The sequence below is a fragment of the Dama dama genome, chromosome 12, assembly GCF_033118175.1.
Source record: "Dama dama isolate Ldn47 chromosome 12, ASM3311817v1, whole genome shotgun sequence".
Classification (NCBI taxonomy): domain Eukaryota; kingdom Metazoa; phylum Chordata; class Mammalia; order Artiodactyla; family Cervidae; genus Dama; species Dama dama.
In genome coordinates this window covers 87,913,220-87,923,092 of record NC_083692.1, presented here as the reverse complement: position 1 = coordinate 87,923,092, position 9,873 = coordinate 87,913,220, and positions in this window count along the sequence as shown.

Below are 9,873 nucleotides of genomic sequence, written 5' to 3'. Positions count from 1 at the left end.
CCCGCCAGGCTCCTCTGTCCATGGGAATTTTCAGGCAAGAATATTGGAGTGGGTTGCCATTTTCTTCTCCGGGGGATTCTCCCTACCCAGGAATCGAACCTATGTCTCTTGCATCTCCTGCATTGGCAGGCGGATTCTTTACCATTAGCACCACCTGGAAGCCCTTTTTCACACAAATAATACATAAAAAACAAACACTAAAAGTAAAGAAAATATTTTTATTCTGACAGTATAGTAATTTGAAACGTCCAGTAGTACAGTACAAGAGCTGGTATACAGGGGCCGGCATCAGATGAGGCAAGAAGAGTTACTGACTGGAGAAGGGAGAGGAGGTGGGAGACGGTAGAGCTGAAGGATCGTCAGCAACAGGAGACAGAGGGCGAGCTGCGATCTCACTCATGCCTGATGTTGAAGGCACAGGTTCTTATTTCTTGCTGGATTCTACTCTATCCACCATCTAGAAAAAAATGATCCAGTGGTGTCTGGGTAGTTCATGCCTTTGAAAGTTCACACCTTGAAAGTTTGTATGTAGGGTACTTTCTATATAAATAGAATTTTTCACTTAACCTTAAGGCCTCTGAATTCTATGTGATCCTAAGATATTCAAATATCCATTCTATTGAACGCTGAGGACTTTTGAAAGACCAACAGTGAAATCATTGGATAAATGGGAGTTCGAGGTTGTCTACACAGTTGTTTGCGCAGCCAATGCCTTGCTCTGTGTGACCATGTAAGTGCTTACTGACAGGTGATTGTTTCGGTTTGTTTCTAATCAGAAGGTATTTGCATCCTACAGCTGAGAGTCCTAAGTTCTTGGAAGGTGGTGTGAGCAGCTCCTGTGCTTCATGATATTCAGGCACCCGAGGACAGTTGGAGAAGTCAGTTCTGGTGGCCATTTGTTGAGACTGGTTTCCCCCACTTCATTCCTCAAACACTCTCAGAACACTGTGCCAAGGGACCCAGCAGTGAAGGGTGCTGGTCTGGACCGTTAAAGCCCTCAGCTGAAGTAGGAGCCGTGGCCAGTGATCCTGACATGGTACTGTCAGGGCAGAGCAGGGACGGCCAGTGTGCAGAACATCACCCAGCATGGGGGTGGGGACAGGAGGGGTTGGCCAGGGATTTAGAACTCAGGGGCTGAGAAGGGACAGCACAACAGGTTGCTTGACATCAGACCTGGTCAGCCTCGGGGCAGGGGGAAGGGGGATGCGGAGACTCAGGCTGAAACGGGCGGGCATTAGGCTGGAGCCTGGTCCTCCGTCAGCTTGGACTCCGGTGTGCTGGACTCCCATCCTGGCCCGGTCTTGTGACCTCAGTTTCTTCATGAGAACAGAGTCATTCATACTAGCATCTTCCTCTCCACAGGGAGGCAGGAGACCCCCGGGAGGGCGGAGCCTGACTTCTGTCCAGGAGGCTGGACTATCGACTTCAGAAGGTAAGCCGGGACCCAGCCAGTATGACCACTGGGGGTCTGAGCCCACCACTCATCTTTGAGGAAGTCTCCTTCCTGTTTCTGACTCCTCCAGGCCCAGATCCAGGCCTTAACTGGCTCTGATGACAAAACTGGCACTGCCCTTCAGTCGTGAACGATGTATAAGAAACATGAGCCAGGTTCCAGCCTCAGCTGAAGGAGCCAGCCTCTGGGGGTGGGGGTGGCGGTGTGTGCAGAGGGGTAGCTCTGGGAATCTCAACCCTAGAGGACCCTGGAGCCCCACTAGGGCTGAAAATCTCTGGGTTACAGGCCCAGGATTCGGGGTTGGATCCACTGGCCCATCCCCTTTCTCGTAAGGCCTGGCCTTCACTGTAGTGTCGTTTTCCAAGCGTGCCTTCTCCTGGTGACTTTAGGGTTGGAGCACGGCCCCTGCAAACACACGCAGTTGAGCTAACAATGTTGTGTCACACACAGACACATGGACTTGTGTTCTAAGGAGGGTTACCAGAATTAGCAAATAAAAACTCAGAACACCCAGATATATCTCAACTTCATACAAGCAACTTATACTTTTTTAGTTCCAAGGATTGCATAGGACATATTTGTTCTAAAACTATTATTTGCTGTTCATCTGAAATATAAATGAACTGGACACTCTGTATTTTACTGGTAGCCCCACTCCAGTGGGGCACCTTCCTGGTTGTTCAGATATCCTCACGACTCCCCTAGACACACACTGATGCTGTAAGCTCAGTTAGGTGGGGGATGACCTCTCTGCCTCTGCCTGGGGAGATGCCTGCCTAGCCTGGGCCCAGCATCACTGGCCAAAGTATCCAGGGAGGACTTGCAAGAGATAATGGCCTTGAGATGGCCTTGAGGAGTGAGAATGAAACCTGGAAATGGTCACCCATCAAGGAGGCCAGGCTGGGAGAGGCCTACCTCTGGGCCCCAAAGTTCATTAAGTTCCCATGAAGGGGGATGGGGCTGGCACCACCTCATGCCTCCCCCATCCCCTCCTGCACCTCCACCCAGGTCCCTAATATGGTAAGAGGACTCAGGATCAAAGGTGGTGAATCTGGAGGGTGTTTTGGAAACAGATATGGCGAGAAAAGAATCCTCTGTCCCAGACTGAATCATCAAATCCAGGGCTTCTTTCGGCCCAGCTTTCCGGAAAGAAAGGCTGACAGCCTGCAGAGGGCGACCTCTGCCCCGGGGCCCGATGCCCACCTCTCCATGCTGGTGGTGATGGTAGGTGAGTTTGGGAGATCGGTCAGGCCCAAGAGGAGGGCACCCACCCAGGTTTGAGGTTCTTAACTTGTCAGACCGATCACCCTCCTTCTGATATAAAATACTGTGGACGCCCCTTTTATCATCCTGAAAAGAAATTCACAGATATTACAGCCAATACAGACACATAATTTAAAATGTATATATATATAAATATATATATACCCTCTAATTGTAAAATAAGGGAGAAATTAAAAGCTATTGAGGAATAAAGTAAAATGTATTTCAGTCTGTAATGTTTAAGCATCACTACACTAGGAAGACCGTGGCATGTTTAATTACCCCTGGCTTTAGCTATAAATAGGAGCATTAAGAACGTGACAGGTGAAATACAGGTGGATACAGGGGTGTTGTCCTGGTGAGTCAAATACCTGACACAATTTTCTGAAAGAGGAATATTTCTTGATAAGATTCCAAACTAAACAAGTATGCGTGTTCCCTTAATTTATGTAGTAGTTGTGTATTCCTGGAAAACTCAGTGTGTGCTTTTAAAGCCATACAACAAAACACTGTGTGTTTATATGTAAGACAGAGTTAGGTTCTCAACTTGGAGATTTAGAGACGGGTTTTCTACCGACTGGGGACCTGGGACGATTTGCTGTTGCAGGACCATCCCCTGCCCCACTAATAGCGCCCCACACCCCTTCAGTGTGACAACCAACACACATGCCCACATCTCTGTAAAACCCACCCTGGAAGCAGTATCTGCTCCCTGAGGGCCAGCATCAGGAGGTCACGCAGGGAACCCAGACGCCCGGCTTCCAGCTAAAACACCTGCATCCAGTGTGTAGACACCCTCTGACTCAGCTAGCCCTGGGGCCTGTGCTGAAGGTGGTACTTGGAAGTTGCTGAGGGTGGGAGAAGGGAAGCAAAGGATACAGGGTTGACTCAGTCTCGAGGTTTCCTTGTCTCCAGGGACGGTGCCTGGAGCAGGTGGGGGAGGTGAGAGCCATGTGTCAAACTGTGGGGGACAGGGCAATGCAGCACCCAGATCTTCCTTCTGGAGGACGCCTTGGCCCAGCTGTTGGGAACTCTGTCAGTTCTCCTGGGATGGCTCCAGCTGCCAAGAGATGCTTCACTAAGGTTACACTCCTTCCCGCGTTGCCTGACTTGCTGAAGCAGGAGCATAAAGGCCTGGCCACCTCGGCCCTGCTCAGGACACCTCTCAAGGGCACATGTGCTCCAGAGGCCCATGGCGTTGGACCTGCACCACAGCTCACCTTCTCCTCTACCCACTTTTGCTTCGTCCTCTCCCTTCCACAGGTGTTGATCCCAGGGCCCTCCTTAATAAACACCTCAAACTCCATCTTAGAGTCTTCTCCAAGAACCCAAGCTGTGACACCTGGTAATGAGCAGTGTTGATAAATTGTGTGACCCAAGTCCTAGAAGGTGAGCAGAGGAAAGGGGTGGGGGGGCTCATGTCTGCTGGGAGCATCTGGGAGGGTCTATTTTAGTCAGGGTTCTCCAGAGAAGTAGAACCAATAGAATATAGATATAGATATAGAAAAATTTATTACAAGGGATTGGCTGATGCGACTGTGGAGGCTGAGAGGTTCCACAATCTGCCACCTGCAAGTCAGAGGCCCAGGAAATCCAGTAGTGACATTTCAGTCCAAACCCCGAAGCCTGAGAACCAGGAGCACCTACATCCAAGGGCAGGAGGAGATGGATGTCCCAGCTTAAATAGAGAGAAAATTCATCTTCCTCCACATCTTTTTTTTTTTGTTTGTTTTCCTATTTTGCCCCTTAATGGGTTAGATGAAGCTCACTGAATTGGTGAGGCATATTCTCCACTTAGTCTCCAATTCCAAAGCTAACCTCTTCTGGAAACACCCTGAAATAATATTTCATGAGCAATCTGGGCATCCTTTAGCCATATCACATTGACACATAAAGTTAACACTCACAGGCCCCCAGAGGAGGTGGGAAATGGGTTGTCTAGAAGGACAGCTAGGACTTAGATGAGGAGGGAGAGAAGGTTGTTTCAGCTGATCACGATCATCATCAACGATAATAATGTGCCTTTGTGATAGGTGTTTTATTTACACCTTTCACCTGTATGGGGAGGTCTGTGGGGAAACGGTGAGGCATAGGGCACCTCTGAGGCCCCCAGGGGCTCTGACGGAAGAGGAGCCTGGATTGAGTGGGAACAGGGACTGAGTGGGAACGTGGGCTTTATTTGGAAGGCGATGGGGAGCCACTGAAGGCTGTAGAGAGGAAGTGTGAGGCTGTGCTGACTTCTGAGTGAGATAACTCTGAGATCTGCCCAGATGCACATGGGAGATGACTGGGTGTGGGGGTGCGAGGAAAGGAAGGAGAGCTGGGAAATGTAGTTTGGGGTGAGGCAGCCACTTCCCAGAGGGTGCCCTGAAGAGGGGGAGCTTGAGTGTTTGGTTGAAGGTGGCCACCTTTGACCCAGCTGGGAGAGGGCCTGGCAGGAGGAAATGCCCTCCATCTCCAACAGGCTTCTCAGAGCACTTTCCACAGTGAGTGTTGAGGGCGCTTTGAGGCACCTGTGGGTGGGACAGGCCCACAGCGGACTGGGTGGTTGTGGCTTGCATGGGGTGCAAACCTCGTCTGCTCTATGAGTGATGCGGAACTTGGGGGCTGGTCCTTGTGGGCTCTCTGTGTTGTGGACAAGGGCTGAATTAGTTTTCCGTGGCTGTGTAGTAAATGATCACAGACTTAGCAGCAGCATATGTATTGATTGGCTCAGTTCTGTAGGTCAAGAATCCAGGTGGGGATGGTTGAGTTCTCTGCTTAGGTTCTTGTAAGGCCAAATGAAGTTGTTCAGTTCAGTCACTCAGTTGCGTCTGACTCTTTGCGACCCCATGGACTGCAGCATGCCAGCCTTCCCTGTCCATCACCAACACCCAGAGCTTGCTCAAACTCACGTCCATTGTGTCGGTGATGCCATCCAACCATCTCATCCTCTGTCATCCGCTTCTCCTTCCGCCTTCCATCTTTCCCAGCATCAGGGTCTTTTCCAATGAGTCAGGTCTTCACATCAGGTGGCCAAAGTACTGGCGTTTCAGCGTCAGCATCAGTCCTTCTAATGAATACTCAGGACTGATTTTCTTCAGGATTGACTGGTCTGATCTCCTTGCAGTCCAAAGGACTCTCAAGAGTCTTCTCCAATACCACAGTTCAAGAGCATCAATTCTGTGGCATGAAATGTAGGTGTGACTGGCCCTTATCTGGTGGTCCCAGGGAAGAATCCACTTCCAGGCTTGTTCAGGTTGTTGACAGTTTTCAGTTACTTGTGATTATAGGACTAAGATCTCATTGCCTTGCTGTCTGTCATCTGGGGTAGCTCTCGGCTCCTAGGAGGACCTAGGATCTCAGCACCTAGGACCACTCAGTGGCTTTTATATGTGACCTTCCATCTTCAAAGCCAGTGACAGTTCATTGAATTATTCTGCTGCTTCAAATCTGTCTGATTACCCCTTCTGCCACCAGCTGGAAAAAAGCTCTGCTTTGAAAAGGCTTGAATGGTAAGATTAGGCCCTCCCAGTGGTCTCCCCTTTTGTCATATAATGTAAAATAATTGTGGGAATGATATTTCATCATTTTCACAGGTAACACCAACACTCAAAGGGAAGAGGAGTCCTACAAGGTCAGAGTCATTGGGGGTCATTCTCAGAATTCTGCCTTTTGATCCTAGTATTCTCAGCAGATATAAAGGTATTAGGGGATTACATATTCTCACATACTTAACAGGTATGTGTTGAGCACCGAATGACAGGCGAAGATGGCACGTGCATGAAGGGCCCCAGCAGCACCTCTGACATCCCCGCCCTCGCTCAGGCAGGCGTCACAGAGCCCCTGGCTTTACAATGACATTCAAGGCCCTCAGGTCGAGGCCATTTCCCTCCCCTGGTCTCCATACTCTCACCTTCTCTCTTCCTCCTACCACCTGACACAGATAGCCTCCTGTGCCTTCCCCCAGGCCCAGGAGCAGACGCCTCCCTGCCACCAGGAGGACACAGCTGCCTCCTCTGAGCTCCGGCATGCACAGTGACAGCAGAAGCAGTGTCTCCACCATCAACTCTCGCTAGGGATTCACAGAATTCTTCCACAGATGCTTCCTGGGACATTGAAAACAATTAAGAAAAATATGTATTGACTGACTTCTGCTGGATCCACTTTCTCCAGGCAGGGCATTGTCCCTCTAGGCAACCACAGTCTTGACCTGCTTCTCTCTGGCAGCACTTTATCCCACCCCACTGGCTGTCCATATCATCTCCATTCCTGTTCCCTGGGAGGGCTGCTAGGGAAAGTTGCTGTGGAGACCACTGAATTTGCTGTTGTTCAGTTACTCAGTTATGTCGGACTCTTTGTGAACCCGTGGACTGCAGCACGCCAGGCTTCCCTGTCCTTCACCAACTCCCGGAGCTTGCTCAAACTCATGTCCATTGAGTCAGTGATGCCATCCAACCATCTCTTCCTCTGTTGGCCCCTTCTCCTCCTGCCTTCAATCTTTCCCAGCATTGGGGTCTTTTCCAATGAGTCTGTTCTTTGCATCAGGTGCCTAAAGTACTGGAATTTCAGCTTCAGCGTCCGTCCTTCTAATGAATATTCAGGACTGATTTCCTTTAGGATGGTCTGGTTGGATCTCCTTGCAGTCCAAGGGACTCTCAAGGGTCTTCTCCAATACCACAGATTGAAAGCATCAATTCTTCAGCTTTCAGCCTTCTTTATGATCCAACTCTCATATCCATACATAACTACCGGAAAAACCATAGCTTTGACTATACAGACCTTTGTCGGCAAAGTAATATCTCTGCTTTTTAATATGGTGTCTAGATTTGTCATTGCTTTTCTTCCAAGGAGCAAGCGTCTTTTAATTTTGTGGCTGCAGTCACCATCTGCAGTGATTTTGGAGCCCAAGAAAATAAAGTCTGTCACTTTATGTAGGGCCACTGTATTAAGCCCTACATTTTCTAATCTTCGCCCCCTCCTAGCACTGGAGGGAACTGGAGGTCAGGTTAGAGGCTTCTGCTTTGGAGTTGTAGTTCCAAGGCCCTAAGCTCTTCCCTTCTGAGTGAAAGTCACCCGGTCGTGTCTGACTGTTTGTGACCCCATGAACTGCAGGCCACCAGGCTCCTCTGTCCATTAAATTCTTCAGGCAATAATACTGGAGTGGGTTGCCATTCCCTTCTCCAGGGGATCTTACAGACTCAGGGATCGAACCCGGTCTCCTTTGCAGGCAGATTCTTTACAGTCTGAGCCACCAGGGAAGCCCCAAGATCTTCCCCTTCTCCCCTGCTGATCCAATTTAAACAGCTCCTATTCCCTATCTACCTCCCTCCCCTTAGATCACTCTCTCCTGAATCTTCAATCCCAGTCCTATTCCGCTGCATGCTGTCACCCAAACTCAGAGACCTTCTTCATTTCCTCAGTCCTAAAAAATCCTGCCTCTCTTCCACCTCACAGATGTCTGATTGAATAATGGTGGCTGATGAGCACTGAGGGGAGAGGGCCAGCTTGAATCCTGGCTTTGGCATTGCCTGACTACGTGACTGTGGGGCCATCACTAAGTTCTCCTGAGCCTGTTTCCTCATGGATAAAATAGGGAAGTTTACGTTCCTTGTTGTGCAAACCCTAGAGTGAGCTGGTGCCGCTCTGAGAGCAGACCCGGTGGGATGCAGAGCTGAGGAGGGGGCCCTGGGGCCTGCTTGCATAAGAGTTAGAGAAGGCTCTGGACAGGAGTTGGACTGAGGGACATAGTCCAGGACAAAGTTTGACTCTCAGAGGGGAGGGGTCACTTGGGCACCACAAAATCCCTTAGGTTGTCTCTGGATCAGAGGGCTTCTTAATTCTGGCCAACGGAGGCCATGGAAGAAGGGTACCCTCTTAAAAGGGTAGAAAACTTTTAGTTTTTTCGTGTGGACCATTTTTTAAATGTCTTTACTGAATGTGTTACAACATTGCTTCTGTTTTATGTTTTGGTTTTTTTGGCTAAGAGGCATATGGGATCTTAGCTTTCTGCACCCCCAATGTAGAAGGCATAGTCCTAACCCCTGGACTGCTAGGGAAGTCCTGAAAACCATTTTTAAAAGGAAGGCCTCTGGTAGACGTCTAGTAACCACTTTAGGAAAGGAGCAAAGCCCTGCCCCAGATGCTTCACCTCTTTCTCTGCTACCAAACATAAGCTGCTTAGGGAAAAAAGGCAGGGTTCAGGGCACAGAGGAAGGTCTAGTACAGCCAGGGGGAAGGAAATAGAAAGACTCCTGTATCCATGGAGAAAAGACAGAAAAAGGAGTGGGTCCAAATCATTACAGACTTTTTACTGCTCTGGGAGGGACAGGATCATTGAGAATAAGAAACGTGAGCACCTCCAGCCCTCATCACCAAGCTAGCAAGCAATGAAAAACCAATGTCAACAGTAAATTGCTGGAGGAAAGACATTCTGAAATGAAGCACAAAGGGAAGACCTAAAGCAACAATGTCCATTCTTATTGTTCTCTTCAATATTATAATGTGGTTTCAGGCAACACAATAAGGCAAGAAAAGATAAACAAAGGCCCATGGATTCAGTTTAGTCACTCAGTCGTGTCCGATTCTTTGTGACTCCATGGACTGCAGCACACCAAGCTTCCTTGTCCATCACCAACTCCTGGAGCTTGCTCAAACTCACGTTCATAGAGTTGGTGAGGCCATCCAACCATCTCATCCTCTGTCGTCCCTTCTCCTCCTGCCTTCAATCTTGCCCAGCATCAGGGTCTTTTCCAATGAGTCAGTTCTTTGAATCAGGTGGCCAAAGTACTGGAGTTTCAGTGTCAGCATCAGTCCTTCCAATGAATATTCAGGACTGATTTCCTTTAGGATTGACTGGTTTGATCTCCTTGCAGTCCATGGGACTCTCAAGAGTCTTCTCCAACACCCAAGTTCAAAAGCATCCGTTCTTCCGCACTCAGCTTTTTAATAGTCCAACTCTCATATCGATAAATGACTACTGGCCCATGGATTGGAAAGGGAAAAATAGCAATATTCGCATATAATAAGATTGTCTCTATAGAAAATTTCCTCCAAATCTACAGAAAAGCTACTAGTACTAATATGTAAGATCACAGGATATAGGATCACTGTACCAAAAAAAAAAAAAAAAATTATCCTAATACTGTATACTAGCAATACCGTTTGGAAATTTAAGT